Source organism: Dama dama, chromosome 13, assembly GCF_033118175.1.
Source record: "Dama dama isolate Ldn47 chromosome 13, ASM3311817v1, whole genome shotgun sequence".
Taxonomy (NCBI): Eukaryota; Metazoa; Chordata; class Mammalia; order Artiodactyla; family Cervidae; genus Dama; species Dama dama.
This window is the reverse complement of record NC_083693.1, coordinates 30,806,863-30,824,003: the sequence shown is the minus strand read 5'-3', so window position 1 is coordinate 30,824,003 and position 17,141 is coordinate 30,806,863. Positions and strand designations below refer to the sequence as shown.

Below are 17,141 nucleotides of genomic sequence, written 5' to 3'. Positions count from 1 at the left end.
AATGCAGGAGACAAAGGAGATGCAGCTTCGACCCCTGGGGTGGGATGATTCCCCTGGAGAAGGCAACCCACTCCAGTATTCTTGTCTGGGAAATCCCATGGACAGAGGAGCCTGGAGGGCTACAATCCGTAGGACTCTCAGAATCAGACATGACTGGGCAACTAAACAACAACAGTAACAACAGTCCCAGATCCTCTCCTTTTTGCTCATCACAGTGTGGTGGTCCAGAGTCCAGACTGCCTGGATTCAAATCCCAGTTCTGCTACTTACTGGCCTTGTGACCTCGGGCAGGTTTCTTCACCTCTGTGTCTCAGTTTTCCCATATGTAAAATGGGAGTTACAGGAGTTAAATGAGGTAATATTCATAAAACTCTTACACTGCCTTAAACATATCAAATACATGTGTTTGTTAGGTATTTTGCCATCAATCTCAGTGGCCAGTAAGGTTCACCTCATAATTTTTCAGAGTGCCCCTGCAGACAACTGAATCCCTAAACATCAGGCTTCCTGGAGACACGTGCAGGGGACAGAGACAGGACATGTGAAGGCTGGTTACCCCTCATCACAGCTCACCCTCCAGTGCTCAGGAGGGCCACAGAAGCAGAGAGCCAAGAAGTGTGCAAGGCATCTGGGGGCAGGCAGGCTGGGAAGAGTCACAGGTATGGGAGAGACAGGGAAGGGACAAGTACCAAGCAGGGGGTGAGGACAAGAGGGAAGATGTAGGAAAAGCTGGCAGACCCTTCTTTGTTTTAGCTAAGTGGTCCTCAACCATACCTGAACAATGGAACCGACTCGGGAACCTTGGAAATGGCCACAGCCCCCCAAGATTCCAATGTAACAGGCCCATGTGGAGAAACCCTCAGGTGCATGCACACACAACTGACAGAACAAAAAGTCTCATTTCTAATTCTGCTCACTCTCACTCTAATTCTGCATTCCCTCGCTTGGCTTCATTTTTGTCTTAACTTTGATAGACTAGCATTTGATTGGATTCTAAATAGAGATACAGACACTATTAGTAGAAAAATTTATAAGGGAATGGAAGGAAACTCATTATCCCAATTCAACAGAAGGGAAACACAGAAAACTTGATTTTTCTTTTCTTATTTGGATTTTATGTTTTCAAAATATAAACAAGTAGAAACCATGCTTCCACATGAGGATAAAGTCCGAGGCCAGGGGATGGGGTAGGTGATGTCTTAGATCTGATGCCCAAAATGAGTTAGTTCCAAGGTACTCCAATGAGAGTGACCGATTCTTTACCCCAGGGTACCCTCAGTTCCTGCCAACACTGGAGTTTTCCGGGTTATTCAGACCATCTCTGCTGCCCAGTGACAGCCTGGCTGCACACAGAGGTGGCAAACTTGAGCATTAGGCTCCAATGACCCAGGCTGGCTGGTTCTCTTGGGTCACCCTACATCCGACACACACGTAGATTTATAGGAGCTTCACCATTTATAAAACACTACTGCCACTTCACAGGGAACTCTCAGTTGAGTGGCAGAAATCAAGACTCAAGCTCAGGCTCCCAGGTGCCTCCAAGGACCAGAGTGCCCTTCCACCCAGGGACTCTGAACCAAGAGGTCTGACTTCACACTGCAGGTACCCAACCGCCTCATCTTCCCAAGGTGCTATTGTATATGGCACACATTTTCTTTCAACTGGTATTGAGACACTCACTACAGCCATTGCCATAATTATGACACACCTCAGGGTGTTGTAAGACTGAGGTTAGAAAACAATGTACTCAAACACTGTTCTAGATTAGAAGTTCTTCCAACACCAGAAAGATTAAAACTGTCAGAGCCCAGGAGATTCTAGAAAGCCATTAAATTTAAGCTGCTAACTCTACAAGCAAGGAAATGAAGGCCCAGAGAGGTGAGATAATCAAATGAGATAAAGGACATAAACTGAAAAGAGTTTTATTACTGTGGAAGATTCCTATTATTCCTAGCAAGGCCACTGGCCCTGCCTAAGCTTCCCAGAGCACCTGAAGTCTCCAACTCACAGTTACCATCCAAATCTTCCCATCCAACACCCAGCATTAAGCTTATTAACCCTTAGACCAGTGATTCTGGTCCTGGAAGCACATGAGAAACACCCAGAGAGCACTGTTAATACCTAACCCCACCTCAGACCAACTAAATCAGACTCTTTAAGAGTGGGGCCAAGCATTTTTTAGAAAACAATGCAAAGGACTGATAGTGTCCGGGGTTGTGAACCACGGTCTTTAGACCAAAGTATACTCCGGGGACCTCTGGCCTCAAAAATCACCCTGAAATCTTGTTAATAATGCAGACTTCTGGGTCCACCTGGAGACTGACTCCACGGGAGAAAAGAGCATCCCAGGAACCTGAGGCTGGCTGGAGAGCCACAGAGCTGGCATTGAGTGAGTCCTGGAAATCACACCCGTGTTCCAGCCGACCCTGTGGTCTGGGATGGCCCCAGCAGCTTGCCTGGCAAAGTCTCCCAGATGATTTAGACTTTGGTTTGCTTGGACTGCAAGGAGATCCAACCAGTCCATCCTAAAGGAGATCAGTCCTGGGTATTCATTGGAAGGTCTGATGTTAAAAGCTGAAACTCCAATACTTTGGCCACCTGATGTGAAGAGCCGACTCATTTGAAAAGACCCTGATGCTGGGCAAGATTGAAGGCAGCAGGAGAAGGGGACGACAGAGGATGAGGTGGTTGGATGGCATCACCGACTCAATAGACATGAGTTTGGGTGGACTCCGGGAGTCGGTGATGGACAGGGAGGCCTGGCATGCTGCAGCTCATGGGGCCGCAGAGTCAAACACGACTGAGCAACTGAACTGAACTGTCCCTCTCTAAGCTGAGAGCCCCTGCAGATGCCCCACGGCATCAATCCCCAGCAGCTGCAGCAAACCTTTCAGAAAGGACGGCAAAGCCTATCATGGTTCTGCACAGCCAACCCGGGCCTCCCATCTCACCCAGAGCTAAGGTGCAGGCCCCCACAAGAATCTACAAGCCCAGTGGGACCACCCCGGCCCCCTCTCCCGTACCTTCCCCCTCCTCTCTCCAGTTTTTCCTCTCCACTAATTGCTCCTCCCTCATGGCTCCTTCTCTCACTCCTTCAGAGCTCTACTCAAATGTCCTTTATCACGGAGATGTCCCTACTTCAAGCAGAAAACCTGCCTCCCCACCAAACCTCTCTGTCCTCCATCCCTGCTTTGTTTTTCTCCATAATACTTTTCACCACCTCTCAAACTTTGTTTTCCTTATTACCTATAAGCCTTCACACACTAGATCACGAGCTCCATGAAAGTTAAGACTTTTGTTTATTTTCTTCTGTGTTACCGTCCCAGTACCTATCATGCCTGGCACAAAGCAGACACCCAAATATTGATTCTAGGAATTAATACCTTAGAAACACCAATCTCAAAACATGATTTGTACCAAAAGATCACCAAGGAGCTGATTGTGCAGAAATCACTTCTCCACTCATCTCATCTTAGCCGAAGCCTTTTTAAAAACAGGCTAAAACCCTAATGAAACAGAGACCATTTAGAAATAAGGATTTCCAGTCAATTAACCCAGTCCAGATGGGCCTGTGAGTCAGGGACAACTTGTTCTGAGGAACAGACAAAACTATGGAGACAGAAAATACAGTGGAAAGAAGTTAGCCAGACGAATGGATTTCAGATACTGCCCTGGTATCCGTGCAGGTTCAGAAGAAAACCTGAGCACACTCACAGCCCTTTTCCCACAGAGAAGTCTCCAGCAGACCAGAGAGGACAGGCAGGCTCCCATCCGGGGTGAGTTGGCAACATGCAGGCCCAGCGCAGGATACGACTGCCTGCTCTGCACAGAATGAGCCGTCAAATGAACACACCTGAGGGGGACCCATCTCTTTCCCTGCACCCACTTATCCCTATCTGCTTCCAACACTCATCCGAAATCACGGACAATAAGCTCTACCAGGCTGGGAGCACAGAAGCTTTAGTCAAGGCCTCACAGCAAGCAGCTGGGGAGGATCCCGCCATTCCCCGGTCTCACTGAGGTCCTCGGTGCTGCTTCCTGCCTCCATCCTAGTCCTTGCCAACCTCTCTCCTCGCCAGCTCTGGTCTCTCCCCACAGTCGTCCTATGTGTCTATTTAAGACCAGTCTTCCCCCAAACACCATTTTTATCAGTCATCCACTCTGTTCAAAAACCTACAATAGTTTCCTGTGGCCCATCACATCAGCTGCAACCCCAATGCCCGGCTTTTGAGAACCTCCGTAACCTAACATAAGCATTGACCAAGTCTCCCGACTTTACATTTCAACAGCTGCTTCTTCACCTGCTTCAAAGCACCAAATCACTGCCCTCACCTTCAACAGCACTGGTAAGAAACCAGATTGTAGAGACTGGAACAGACCACGTCTCCAATTTCCATTCCTGCCAAAAGCGTCCTCACTGTCCACACCACCCACACCCATCCGCCCCCTCCCCAGCTTCTATTATGCTGTTTGTTTGTTATTTGGATATTTTTGGCCTTGCTACGCGGCTTGTGGGATCTTAATTCCCCAACCAGATATTGAGCCTTGGCCCTCAGCAGTGAAAGCAGAGTCCTAACCATCGGCCCACCGGGGAATTTCCCCTCTCCTCCCGGCCTCTAGTCCCACCGCCCTTTCCCTCTTGATTTCCACCACACACACATACACACACACACACACACACACACACACACACACACACACATCTATGCTCATTCATTCAATCAGTAACATTAGTTGAGCACCTACTACATACCAGGCCTTATTCTAGCCACTGTGGACACCACAGAGCAAAGTCCCTCCTCACACAATGATGACATTTCACTAGAAAAAAACAAATTCATATGTCAGGTAGTCATACAGCCTTTCTCAACAGGAATTCAACTGAAGTCAGAAATTGGAATGACTACATTCTCAATTCTGAAGCAACTGAGAGAGCAAGCCACATGAATACAGTGAAGAGGTTTTGGGCAGAAGAAAGAGCAAGTAGAAAGCCCTGAAGCAGGAAAGTGTTTGGTGCATGCAAAGAACCTGAACCAGAGCAGGGGCTGTGACAGGAGATGGAGATGGGAAGCAGATAATGAAGGGCCACTGCGAGGACTGATGTTCACTTTCAGATGGAAGGCTGGGGGAGGACATGGGGTAGGGGAGCGACCTGCCCTGACTTTCACTGTAAAAAGATCACGCCCCTCTGCCATCTATCAGGAAGTAAAATTATGAGGGACTTGTTTTCCTGAATGTTTCAAAATCTTCTAAACTGAGTATGCATGCATGCTAAGTCGCTCAGTCATGTTTGACTCTTTGCAACCCTTTGGACAGTAGCCTGCCAGGCTCCCCTGTCCATGGGATTCTCTAGGCAAGAATACTAGAATGGAAAGGAGAAGAGGGCATCAGAGGATGAGATGGATGGACGGCATCACCAATGCAATGAACATGAACTTGGGCAAACTCCGGGAGATGGTGAGGGACAGGGAGGCCTGACTTGCTACAGTCCATGGGGTTGCAAAGAGTCAGACACGACTAGGCGACTGAACAACAAACAACACACACACACATAGTGACGTGAAGTCGCTCAGTTGTGTCCGACTTTTTTGCGACCCCATGGACTGTAGCCTGCCAGGCTCCTCCATCCACGGGATTTTCCAGGCAAGAATACTGGAGTGGGTTGCCATTTCCTTTTCCAGGGGATCTTCCCAACCCAGGGATTGAACCCGGGTCTCCCGCATTGTAGGCAGATGTTTTTACCATCTGAACACACACATCCACTCTTTTTTAGATTCTTTTCCCATATAGGCCATTACAGAGTATTGCATAGTTTCCTCTGCTATACAGTAGGTCCTTGTTGTGTGTGTGCTCAGTCATATCCAACTCTTTCCAACCCCAGGACTGTAGCCTGCCAGGCTTCTCTGTCCATGGGATTTCCCAGGCAAAAATACTGGAGTGGGTTACCATTTCCTTCTCCAGGGGATCTTCCTGACCCAAGGATCAAACCCAGATCTCTTGCATTGGCAGGCAAATTCTTTACCAGTGAGCAACCGAGGAAACCCTATTTTATATATTTTATATATAGTAATGTGTATACATCAATCCCAATTTCCCAATTTATCCCTCCCCCGTAACCCTCTGGAAACCATACCATATTTTTTAAATGAAGGAAAAACAAACTTCTAATCCTTTAAGCTGCTTGCTGCTTAGTCACTCAAGTCATATCTGACTCTTTGTGACCCACTGGACTGTAGCCTTCCAGGCTCCTCTGTCCATGGGATTTCCCAGGCAAGAATACTGGAGTGGGTTGCCATTTCCTTCTCCAGGGGGTCGTCTCAACCCAGGGATGGAACCAGTGTCTCCTGTGTCTCCTGCATTTCCTGCACTGCAGGCAGATCCTCTACCTGCTGAGCCATCCATCAGCGAAGTCCTTTACGACTGAGCCCAAATTCCACCTCCACCTCAAAGTCCCCTGTACCAGTGTGAGGCCGTTCTACACCCTACGCCCAGGCAGCAGGACCACTAGGGTGGCCCCAGCATTAGCAGCACGTGCCCACAGCAACTAACATTCACGGAAGTTTCTTGTGCTGCCCATACTCCTCTCCTGTCACATGGAACATGTCCCTTTGGACACTCTTGCCCCCAAGTGCCTGCCTGGGTCCCAGTCTCTCTCCCCATTGACTTAATTAACTCCTGGTAATTAAAGCTACTGTTTAGTGATGAACTGTTGAGAGACTGACCTCTCCCACAGGGTGTAAATATTTTAAAAGGGGACTCTAAGGGGAAATGCAGACATCTTCAGACTCAGGGGAATGGTGGAATGATAGGCACTGGGGCTCACTGGGGATATGGGTAGGTGGCTGCCTTCTAAGGGTATAGGCGCTTAGAAAAGCAATGTCAAAGGGAGACAAATGGGGTCACGAAAAATGAGATTACATCACTGCCACCACCTCCTTCCTCCCAAACAGCCACTGAATCCATTTTGGGTACCAGGGAATGTTCCCCAGAGGTAACCCCAGCCATCTCAGAGGGGTGACTGGTGTGAAAGTAACCACCACCCTCAGAAACAAAATCCCTCTTAAGACACATCTGGCCTGGAAGCAAATTGTTCTCTAATTGCTTTCAGTGGGGAAACTCCTTGAGGGCAAAGTTCATCTCACGTGATACTTTTATGCTCCACGGAGCATCCAGCTCTATCTGGGCTGGGCCCAGGGTGGGCCTTACAAAAGCAACTGTAGATAACTGATCAATGATGGCACAGTGGCAAAAAGGCTCCAGAGGATTTTAAATACAAGCGAGCACTCTAACCAAGGACATTCTAACCAACAGTAGTATTAATCATACACCTAATATTTTTAAGGGCCTGATGATATATAGCTTTAATGAAGTCTCAGGCAGTGAAGCAGTTTTTACAACCCCAGCCAGTTCAGTTCAGGTCCGGAGAGTCTGTCTAACAAGGCAAAGGCAGAGAGCAGCCTCTGTCCACACAGACCCGAGCCTCAGCTGGGCCAAGCCCCAGAAGAATCTGAACAGCTGCTCATTACCCATCCTGGACTCCCTTCTCCTCCAAAAAATTCATTCTACTTGTCAGCTCCTCCCAGATGGGTGCAGCCCTGGCTCCCTGAATTAAGGAACCATTCCCATCAGAGATCCTAGCCTAATTCACTGCTGGGGAGAACATGTCTTTACTGCACGTCTAACAAAGGCAGCAGCCAAAGAGGGGTGGCCTGATTCAACACCATACCTCTTCTAGAGGAACGCAGTTCTGAGCAGTTAAGAGTTTTTGCTTTAGGGCATTCAATGTCTCTAAAATTAAAAACAGGTTTACTGGTTGTTTTCTTTTTGTAAAGATGACATACAAACTCATAGAAAATTCAAATGATAGGCAAAAATATAAAGAAAAGAGTAAAAACCACTCCAATTCCACCACTCAGTGGTAAAATCTTAGAGTAAGCTCTGTTCTGCAGAGAAGTGAACCCATTCTGAGTTAAACCTAGGCTGTTGCTCTTGCCTTCCTGGATAAGCCTGTGGATTTCGTTTTTTGCAGAAGACTATTAATGCTACCACTGAAATACTGGAAAAAATTTCATGGGTCTCCAATATTCCTGGAGCTCACAAATGGACATAACAAAGTCATACAGACCCCTCATCCCACATGCATACTGACTTGAGGCCAGGAGCTCATCTGTTCAGCAGACATACCCCTTTTTTCACTCAACATGGCAGCAGTCTTTCTACAATCGATCATGTAAATAGAGCATGTATGCAGAGCTCCAGCACATCCCCTGGAGCATGTCAATGACAGGAAGAGGGACAGACACCATACCTCTTGATACAGCACCTTCAGAATCTGAAATGGAGAATCTGGGTAAATGTGACTTTACCCAGAGTCACCCAACCAATAGAGGACAGCTGTTCTCCAAGCGCTGATGCATTTGAGGAATGACTCTGAGGTGACACCGAACTCAGAAGGTGATTTTCTTTCAGTCATAAAAAGGATCAGATGTGTCATTTCAACACACACATAAACACTTCCCACTGTCAAATAAAAATGAATGGTTGGCTGAAGTAGCACTTTTATCCCTAAAAACATTTCTCAGAATTAAAAAAAAAAAACTAATGGACATCCCCTCTTCCACTCCTAACACATGAAGCGGGAGAATACTGGACCAGATGCCCACAGACGGAGACACACACAGACTGTGGGCACATGACCAGATGCCCACAGACGGAGACACACACAGCCTGGGGGCACATGACCAGATGCCCACAGATGGAGACACACACAGCCTGCGGGCACAGGACCAGATGCCCACAGACAGAGACACACACAGACTGCGGGCACACAACCAGATGCCCACAGACGGAGACACACACAGACTACGCGCACACGACCAGATGCCCATAGACAGAGACACACACAGCTTGTGGGCACACTGGACCAGATGCCCACAGATGGAGACACACACATACTACAGGCACACGACCAGATGCCCACAGACGGAGACACACACAGACAGCGGGCACATGACCAGATGCCCACAGAAGGAGACACACACAGACTGTGGGCACACTGGACCAGATGCCCACAGACAGAGACACACACAGACTGCGGGCATATGCCACTACTCCACCTCACAGACATCGACACTTGGAACGCTCTCCTATTTGGGATGCTCCTATTTTTGTAGGAAAAGAAAAAAGTTAAAACCACTTACATAGAAAGATAGAGCTGGAGAAAAAGATCTAATAAAAACACTAAATATTAAAATGCTAACAGTAGATCTAGGTTATAGGGTTTATCATTTTTATTTAATTTGTGTACCTATCTGTATTGCCTAAATTTTCTACATGAATGTCCTTTAGAGTTTTAAAAGAAAAATAATTAATCCATAATCTAGGTTGGTCTATTTGGATTTTGTTTTCCACTGTAGAAAAATACAGATTCAGAACTCTAGGGGGCCCACCACTCTTTCCAGCTTTGCAGAAGCAGAAGTGTTAAGATGAAGCTCAAACCACATGAAGATTCCCATGCAATAGGAAGGCTCACCATGACCAGGCTGAGTAGAAGGCAAAAATTAGTACCTTCTTTTCTGTCCCCCATGTGTAGGCAAGATTAAAATCCTAAACCAAACTCTCCTTCAGGTGCTACTCCAACCCACCCCCACCCAACCTCTTTCAAGAGTTCACAGACCTCTGCTCTCGGAAAAACTTCCAAGGTACCCGTCCACAACCATCCCTTGGCCACAAAATTACCCATACCACTTGGTATCTGCATACCTTCCCCAGTAACCCAATCCTAAGGAGCCCCTTTTGCAATACTTTACTTCTAAAAAAGTTATTCCTCCTTTTCCTTAAGTTTCACAAACACAGGATCCCATTCAAATGATACAGAATTATTCATTCCATCAACTAATAAACATTGTTAACTACACTGTATAGAGCTTTAGGGCAAGGTAACGTTAACAAAAAAAGGTTAGTATTCATGGAACCTGAGATAAACAAATGGGAATCGAGGAGTAAGAATTTGTTAGTATGTCCGAGCCCTGCCCAGAAGTTAGGGGGTGGGGGTGGGGAGGGCCATGACCAGAGGACAGAAACATCTGTCATTCTGCAGTTTCATTTCTCAAGGCTAGTTAATACCCTGATTTTTTGCATCAGTCTCTTCCAAGTTTGGTTAGCCAGTCTCCCTGGATCTCAATCAGCTCTACGTGGCCTACAAAACTGAATTTCAGGGCTTCCCTGGTGGCTCAGTGGTGAAGAATCCACCAGTCAATGCAGGAAACAACAGGTTCGATCCCTGGTCCCGGAAGAGCCCACATGCTGTGGATGTGGTGCAACTGAAGTCTGTGCACCACAGCTATTGAACCTGTGCTCTAGAGGCCAGGAGCCACAACTACTGAGCCCATGTGCTGCAATTACTGAAGCCCGCACACCCTAGAGCCCAAGCTCAGCAACAAGAGAAGCCACTGCCATGAGAAGCCCGCACACCACAACTAGAGAGTTAGCCACCACTCGCCACAATGAGAGAAAAGCCTGAGCAGCAACAAAAATGAAACACAGCCAGTAACAAAATAAAAATCCTATTAAAAGAAAAAAAAACAACCACCTGAGTTTCAGGTTTCTGAAACTTCAGATACTGAAGCCCTAAGATACAACCAAAATAAAGTCACCTCCCAGGATGACAACTGTATCCACTCTCTATCAGCAGCACCCATCATGGTACGGATCTGATGTATCCAATAGTCTCTGATAGGTCCCTGTGCCTTATGGAATTAAATTCAAACCTGACCTGCCTTCCACAAGCCCAGCTCGGCTTACCAGCCTCATCCCTGGACAAACTAAGCCTCTCACGGCTCCGTGCTTTCACGTATAACTCCCTCTACATAGAATGTCCTTTGCCCAGTCTTAACATGGTGGTAACACTGTTCTTCCTTCAAAGCCCAGTTCAGAAGTCACCCTGGCCCTAAAGCCTTCCCTACTTCCCCGGGCATTTAGTTCTTACCAGTCTTAATTGTAGCTCTCTAAATACAGGGATTTTTGAGAATTTGTTAAGTACATTGTAGCTCATTTTAATTATCTGACCTCCCCTAGATACACTGAGCTTGAGGGAAGGAACGCACATTGTATCCATAAGCCCCAGTGCAGGGTCAAGACTGACACAAGAGCTCAGTGTTGAAGGACTGAGCACATGGAACATTGGCATTAAGTTATTTAAAGGAAAACAGAGCCTCACAATATTCAAGAACTGAATTGTCCCTACAGTTAATCTCACCCAAAATGACAACAGGGCTGGGAGGCAATGTGGTTGTTTAAAAATTTTTAGTAAAAGCAACTAACATGTTGTACTAAAAGTTAATTTAATCAGAACAACCCTAGGAGGTAGGTACTTTTACCTGCATTGAAGCTGAGAAAAGCTTGAGGCTTTTCCAGACTGGAAACTGAGGCACCAGAAGGGTTAAATAACTCAAAATCATTCAGTTAGTAAGTGGCAGAAGCAAGACACAAACTCAGTAGTCTGGCTCCAGAGCCAGAGGGCTCCGGAATCAGGAAGATCTGGGTTTGAATACAGATTGTGTTACAAATGTAGCTTTGGATAAGTCATCTAACTCCTCTGAGCTTGTATGTAAAGGGGGCAGGACAAACTCCTCTTAGAGTGCAGAGAAGATTAAGTTAAATATGATAATGTTTGTAAAAGTCTCTAAAATTGATTCTCCCACCTAACAGGCACTCCATAAATGTTAATTCATTTTTCTTTCCCTTCCTAAAAGCTGGGCAAAATCATCTCTCTAAGAGAAAAGATCCTCCTCCCCTCCGGACTGCTTGAGGCTTTTCCAAGCAGATCAAGTAGTGAGGCCACTCAACCCTTACCTGCTTATCTGTGTCCAGACCAGAGTCCTTTTAAAATGTAAATATAAATATCATTATGTCACTCAGTTAAAACCCTTCAAAGGCTCCTAATTACACTGGGGGTAAATCCAAACTCTGGAGGGAAAGGCATTCTGTCCCAGAGGCCCCCAGTGAACTGACACACCTCTCTAGAAACTTATCTCCTCTCCAGTCACACAGGCCTCTTTCACTTCCTCCAACTCACCAAGCTCCGTGCTGCTCCACACATGGTTAACTCTCACCCCTCCTTCAGGTCTCAGCCTAAATGTCACTTCCTCAAGGGACGCCGTCCCTGAGCCCCCAACCCAAATCAAGGCCCATTATTTCTCACTAAGCTCTTCACCTTTCTCTCCTTGTACTCATCAGTTTGAAATGATTAGTTCACCACTTCCTTCAACATTTTATTCAAAAGACAACTTCTCAGGAGCCCTTTCCAGACCACTCAAATATAAATTCAGTCTCTACCCAATAACCCAATAACCTGTTTTCTTTTTCTCATTAGCACTTATTAACAGCATATATTTTTATTTTATATTTTATTTTATTGTCTGTACAACCCCCCCACATTAAAGCTCCACAAGGACAGTTATTTTTGCTTTGTTTTCTTCTCAGCATCTAAAACAATGCCTAGCACATATTTGTTGACAAAAATACCTGTTGCTGAGTGATGTTTCAAGATTATTTGTTTATTATTGAGTCTATGAACTCAAGGTAAAACATGTCTTTCTGGTTTACCCCTATATTCCCAGCACCTAGTGCAGTGGCTGGCACATAATAAGTGCTCAGTAAAATTTTACTGAATGAATCGAAGCCATGACCAGTGGAACAACTGGAAAACGGTCAAAATCTGTGTGCTAGCACCTTGCTTCCTCTTCTCTTTCACTGCATAATGTACTTGGGATGAGGCAATAGACCCCTGAAAACCCACCACACACCTTCCAGGCCAGGCATCCATCTGTCCAGGTTCTGTAACCTCAGCCACACTGTACACACCAACAGATGCACCCAACAGACCCTGCAGAACACAGAGCTGAAGGCAAGTGGGCCAGCCCCGAGCCAAACACAATCTTCCCCCACTCCCCCCGCCCCCCGCCATGACCCATTCTCTGACTGCCAGTCCTAACCTAGGCTAGTCCTGGGTGCCAGTCATGCTGGTCTGGGTGGGCCCTCGGATTTACTCCAGTCCAGGATTTTTAATGCCACCTCTGGCCTGCTCAAAAAAGAAAAGTTCAAAATCCCTGAGCAGCTCCAATAATCCTAGGGTTCTCGGAAGCAGGCATACCTAAGGTCGTCCGGACCCCTCCCCCTCACAAGCGCTGATCCAAGGCCAGGAGGCCATCTGTCCAGCAGACGCTCCCCGTCCGCCCTCGGGTCACATTGAGCGTCTTCCCCCCAAGGTTGGCAGAAGAGTCCCTGCAGAGAGACGATCTCCACCCTGATCAACAGGCCTGGTCACCCTCCCTGGGCCCCCCAACTCTGGAGCAGGCATACCCGTCTGCTCCCGAAGAAACCTCCCCCACGGACAAGAACTTGGGCGGAGGTGGGGGCAGGGACTGAGGGGCGCCAAAAAAGGACGATCCCCTAAGTGTCTGCCCCGTGACGGCGCCAGCTCTTCGGGCGGCCGGAATGGTCCGGCTGACAGGGCGCCCCAGCTGGGCAAAGTGGCACCGTTATCCGTGCCCGGGCGGGGGGCCGCGGGCCGACGCCAAGGGCGGCCGCCCGTCTCGCGCGGGGAGGACAGACAGCAAGCGTGCCCGCCCGGCGAGGTAGCGGAGGGTCGGGACGGCGGAAGGGGCAGGCGGCCCGTCCGCCGGGGGCGGGGTGGGGTGGCGGCCGGGGCCCGCCAGGCGGCGGTCGGGGGAAGTAGCTGCCGCCTCAGGCGGCGAGCAGGGTCCGCCCGGCTGCAGGGCCGGGCCGCGGCGCGGGCGCGGGCTCGGTCCCGGCTCCGCTCTGCCCCCGGCTCGGGCTGGGGCGGCCTCGGCGGCGGCCCCGGCCCACAAGCCCCGCCCGGCCCGGCCCGCGGGGGGCGCTTACCTGGCGGCGGCGGCGGCTGCAGGCCCCGGGCTCGGCCGCGCGCGTCCCCAGCGCCGGCTGTGGGAGCCACAACATGGCGACGGCGGTGGCGGGCGGGGCTGCGGCTCCGGGGGCGGAGCGGGGGCGGGAGCCTGCCTGGCGGCGGGACCTGGCTGGGGCCGCGGGCGGGGAGGGGGAGGGTGGCCGGCCGGGCGGAAGGCGACTTGGACCTGGGCACCCGCCCAGGGCGGTGCGGCTGAGGGGCAGCCCGGGCCTGGGGCCTGGCCTCTCGCCTCTTTCCTCTCGCCTCCCGCCCCAGGCGGACTGCTCGGCACCGACCCGACGGCGGCGACGGCGGTGGCGGCGGGAGGGGAGGGGCGGGGACGGCGTCGGGCAGGGCCGGACCCTCGGCCTCGCCTGCCCCAGCCGAGCACCCGGTGCGGTTCCGGTCCGGCGGCCACCCCTTGCGACCTGGGCCTCTTGCTCCTCTGACGCGCCTCCCGGGCGGGGGCCTGGGGTCGGGGCCGAGGTCCCCCACTAGAGGGCCACGAACTGCCTACGCGGTGCCTCGCCCCTGCGGACAGAGCGCCTCTGGAGCCGGGACGGCGTCCTCTTCCTTCAAAATCCGGCTCGTAGTGGGGCCTAGGAGGCTGTTAGCTGAAAGGAAGCAGAGGCGGCGTGGGCCTGCGCTTAGTAGGTGCGCCCTAAATGCTCGGTCATCGCTGCATCTGGGGGCTTGCACGCGGGCCTGGAGGTGCAGGGGCGCTGTGACATGACCGTGAGACCCGCGGCGAACCGAGTTGGAGGCCTGGCGACGGCTGCCTCCCAGGGGTAGACTGAGATCCTCCGAGTTACTGGGGAAGCTCTGACTGTGCGAGGTGAGAACTTGGAACAGGCGGGCAGAGGGCCAGGAAGGACCTTCCAAGAACCCGGAGGAACCGGGAACGGGCGGCGTTAAAGGTGGCAGCCAGGTGGGGAGGGGAGAGCACGGAGTCTGTATCTGGCACTGAGCACCCACTGCCAATGGAGAAATGCCCTCAGAAGAACGAGGAAAGAGACGCCGATTTGCTCGAGGGGTGGAACTAGCTCAGCCAAGGCCTGCTCTGGGCCAGGCTCTTAGCTGAGTTGAGCACTGGGTAGGCAGAGCGGTGGTGGAGCAATGAAGGCAGTAAAGGGTGATGAATCCAGAAATTTGGCAGGGGGAGGGAGGGGAGGAAGGGGGAGGGCTGGGGGTAGGTACTGGGCCTATGGCTCCAGGGGTAGTAACTGTGGTTAACACTGGAAATTTCCTAATCATCTTGTGTTCTCCCCACACGCAAGTGTATGAAAGGTAAATACCTGAGATGATCGACAGGTTAAATAACTTGATTGTGGTAATCATTTCCGTGTACACATATGTATATAAATCATCACATTGCATACTTTCAATATGTATATTTATTTGTTAATTATACCTCAATAAAGCTGGAGAAAAAAAATTTAAAGGTAAAGGAGAGGTGATTTCTTTTCAATTTGAGGAAGAGCTCTCAAAGGAGCTGAGAGGGGAGACTAAAAGATAAAAGATAGCATAATTAATGGTGGGTTATCTCAGAAAAGAAATAGGGCTGGGGAAGAGGGAGGAAGAAATCTGAGAAGAGGCACATCTCTTCCTACTAGATTTAGACCCTACACAGAGACAGAAATATTATGAGGTGAGGTGGCATACATGCTCACCCCTGCATGTTTCCATGGGTCAGCTGCCTGGATGACCCCCTGAGTCAACCATAATACTTGAGGGGTCACTGCCCTTTAAAGTTTAAGTGCAATTGGCTCAAACCCCTATTACACTTAGAGTGGGAAACACAACTTATGTGTCAATATTTCCGAAGATTCATGGGGGGACTTCAATTTCTCCAAATTATCACTGGCCCCAGCTTCCTGTTTCCCAAAACATAATCCACTGTGCTTTTTTAGGAAATTTGTCTCTGTATCCTGCATTATTGTTGTTGTTCAGTTGCTAAATCCTGTCTGACTCTTTTGCAACCCCGTGGACTGTAACCCACCATGCTCCTCTGTCCATGGGATTTTCCAGGCAAGAATACTAGAGTGGGTTGCCGTTTCCTTCTCCAGGAGATCTTCTGGGACCAGGAATCAAACCCAGGCCTCCTGCATTGTCAGGTGGATTCTTGACAGCTGAGCAAACAAGGAATCCTCTATACCCTGGATACCATTCCACTTGTATTCCCCCAAAATACAGCACCATGAAAACAAATAAAATGACCAGTGTTACATGATTGTTAAATTATAGTTCATCTGTCGACATTAAAATCATGTTGAATATAATATTGTAAATCAACTATACTCCAATACAAAAACAAATCTTTTAAATCAGGTTGAACAGACTTTCCCTGCTGTACAGTGGTTAAAACTCTACCTTCCAATGGGGTTCCATCCCTGATCCCACATGCCTTGTGGTACAGCCAGAAAAAAAGCATGTTGAAGAAAAAGATTAATGTCATGGCATATACATATAATTAAAAAGCATGTCATAAAATGATATGATACCAGCTTGTAATATATAAATGTACATAAATGTGTATCATGTGTAGATTTTTTAATTGGAATTTTATTTTCCTCTGTGACTTCTGTATTTTCTTTTTACACTAGTACATTAATATTTAGTTGAAATCAGGAAAAATTATATTTTCAAGTGCATTTTTATAAAAAGGTATTTCTTACATATATTTATGGAATTAAAAAGAAATGTATTAGAAATCAGGAAAGGAAGTTGGAAATGATCTTTGAAGGGTAGATGGGACTTTGGCAACAAAGAGGGGCTAGTTGAGGAGGCTGACCTATGCAGAAGGAACAGTACAATCAGTGATACAAAATAAGAAGTTCAGCAAACACCAAAAGGTCAGTTTGCTTGGAGCACAGGTTCACGTGGGAGAAATACAGGTGAGTCAGTCTGGAAAGGTAGGGCTTTGATCCTGCATACCAAGCTGAACCCACTGTGATTTGATGGCTGGAAGAAAATTCCTGAGGCTTGAACTGTGCAGGTGATAAATTTCAAAGTAAATGTTCCTGTATCCTCTTCCTTAATGAGATTCTAGATCTTAGCCCTTCTTCTAGTTCAGTTGCTAAGTCATGTCTGACTCTTTGCCCCATTGCCTGCTGCATGCCAGGCTCCTGTGTCCTCTACTGTCTCCCAGAGTTTGCTCAAATTCATGTTCATTGAGTCAATGGTGCTATCTGAAACTTCTCATCCTGTCCCACCC

General features: G+C 48.7%; 1 protein-coding gene across 3 annotated transcripts in view; it reads right to left on the bottom strand.

Annotated features, from left to right (window-relative positions):
* Positions 1 to 13,983, bottom strand: part of ZNF592 (zinc finger protein 592) — a 50,228-nt gene extending 36,245 nt beyond the window's left edge. For all 3 annotated transcript variants that reach the window (XM_061158778.1, XM_061158777.1, XM_061158779.1), the window contains exon 1: positions 13,906 to 13,983. The gene's annotated coding sequence lies outside the window, so the exon portion shown is untranslated. The remainder of the gene's footprint in view (positions 1 to 13,905) is intronic.
* Positions 13,984 to 17,141: the final 3,158 nt, after the last annotated feature.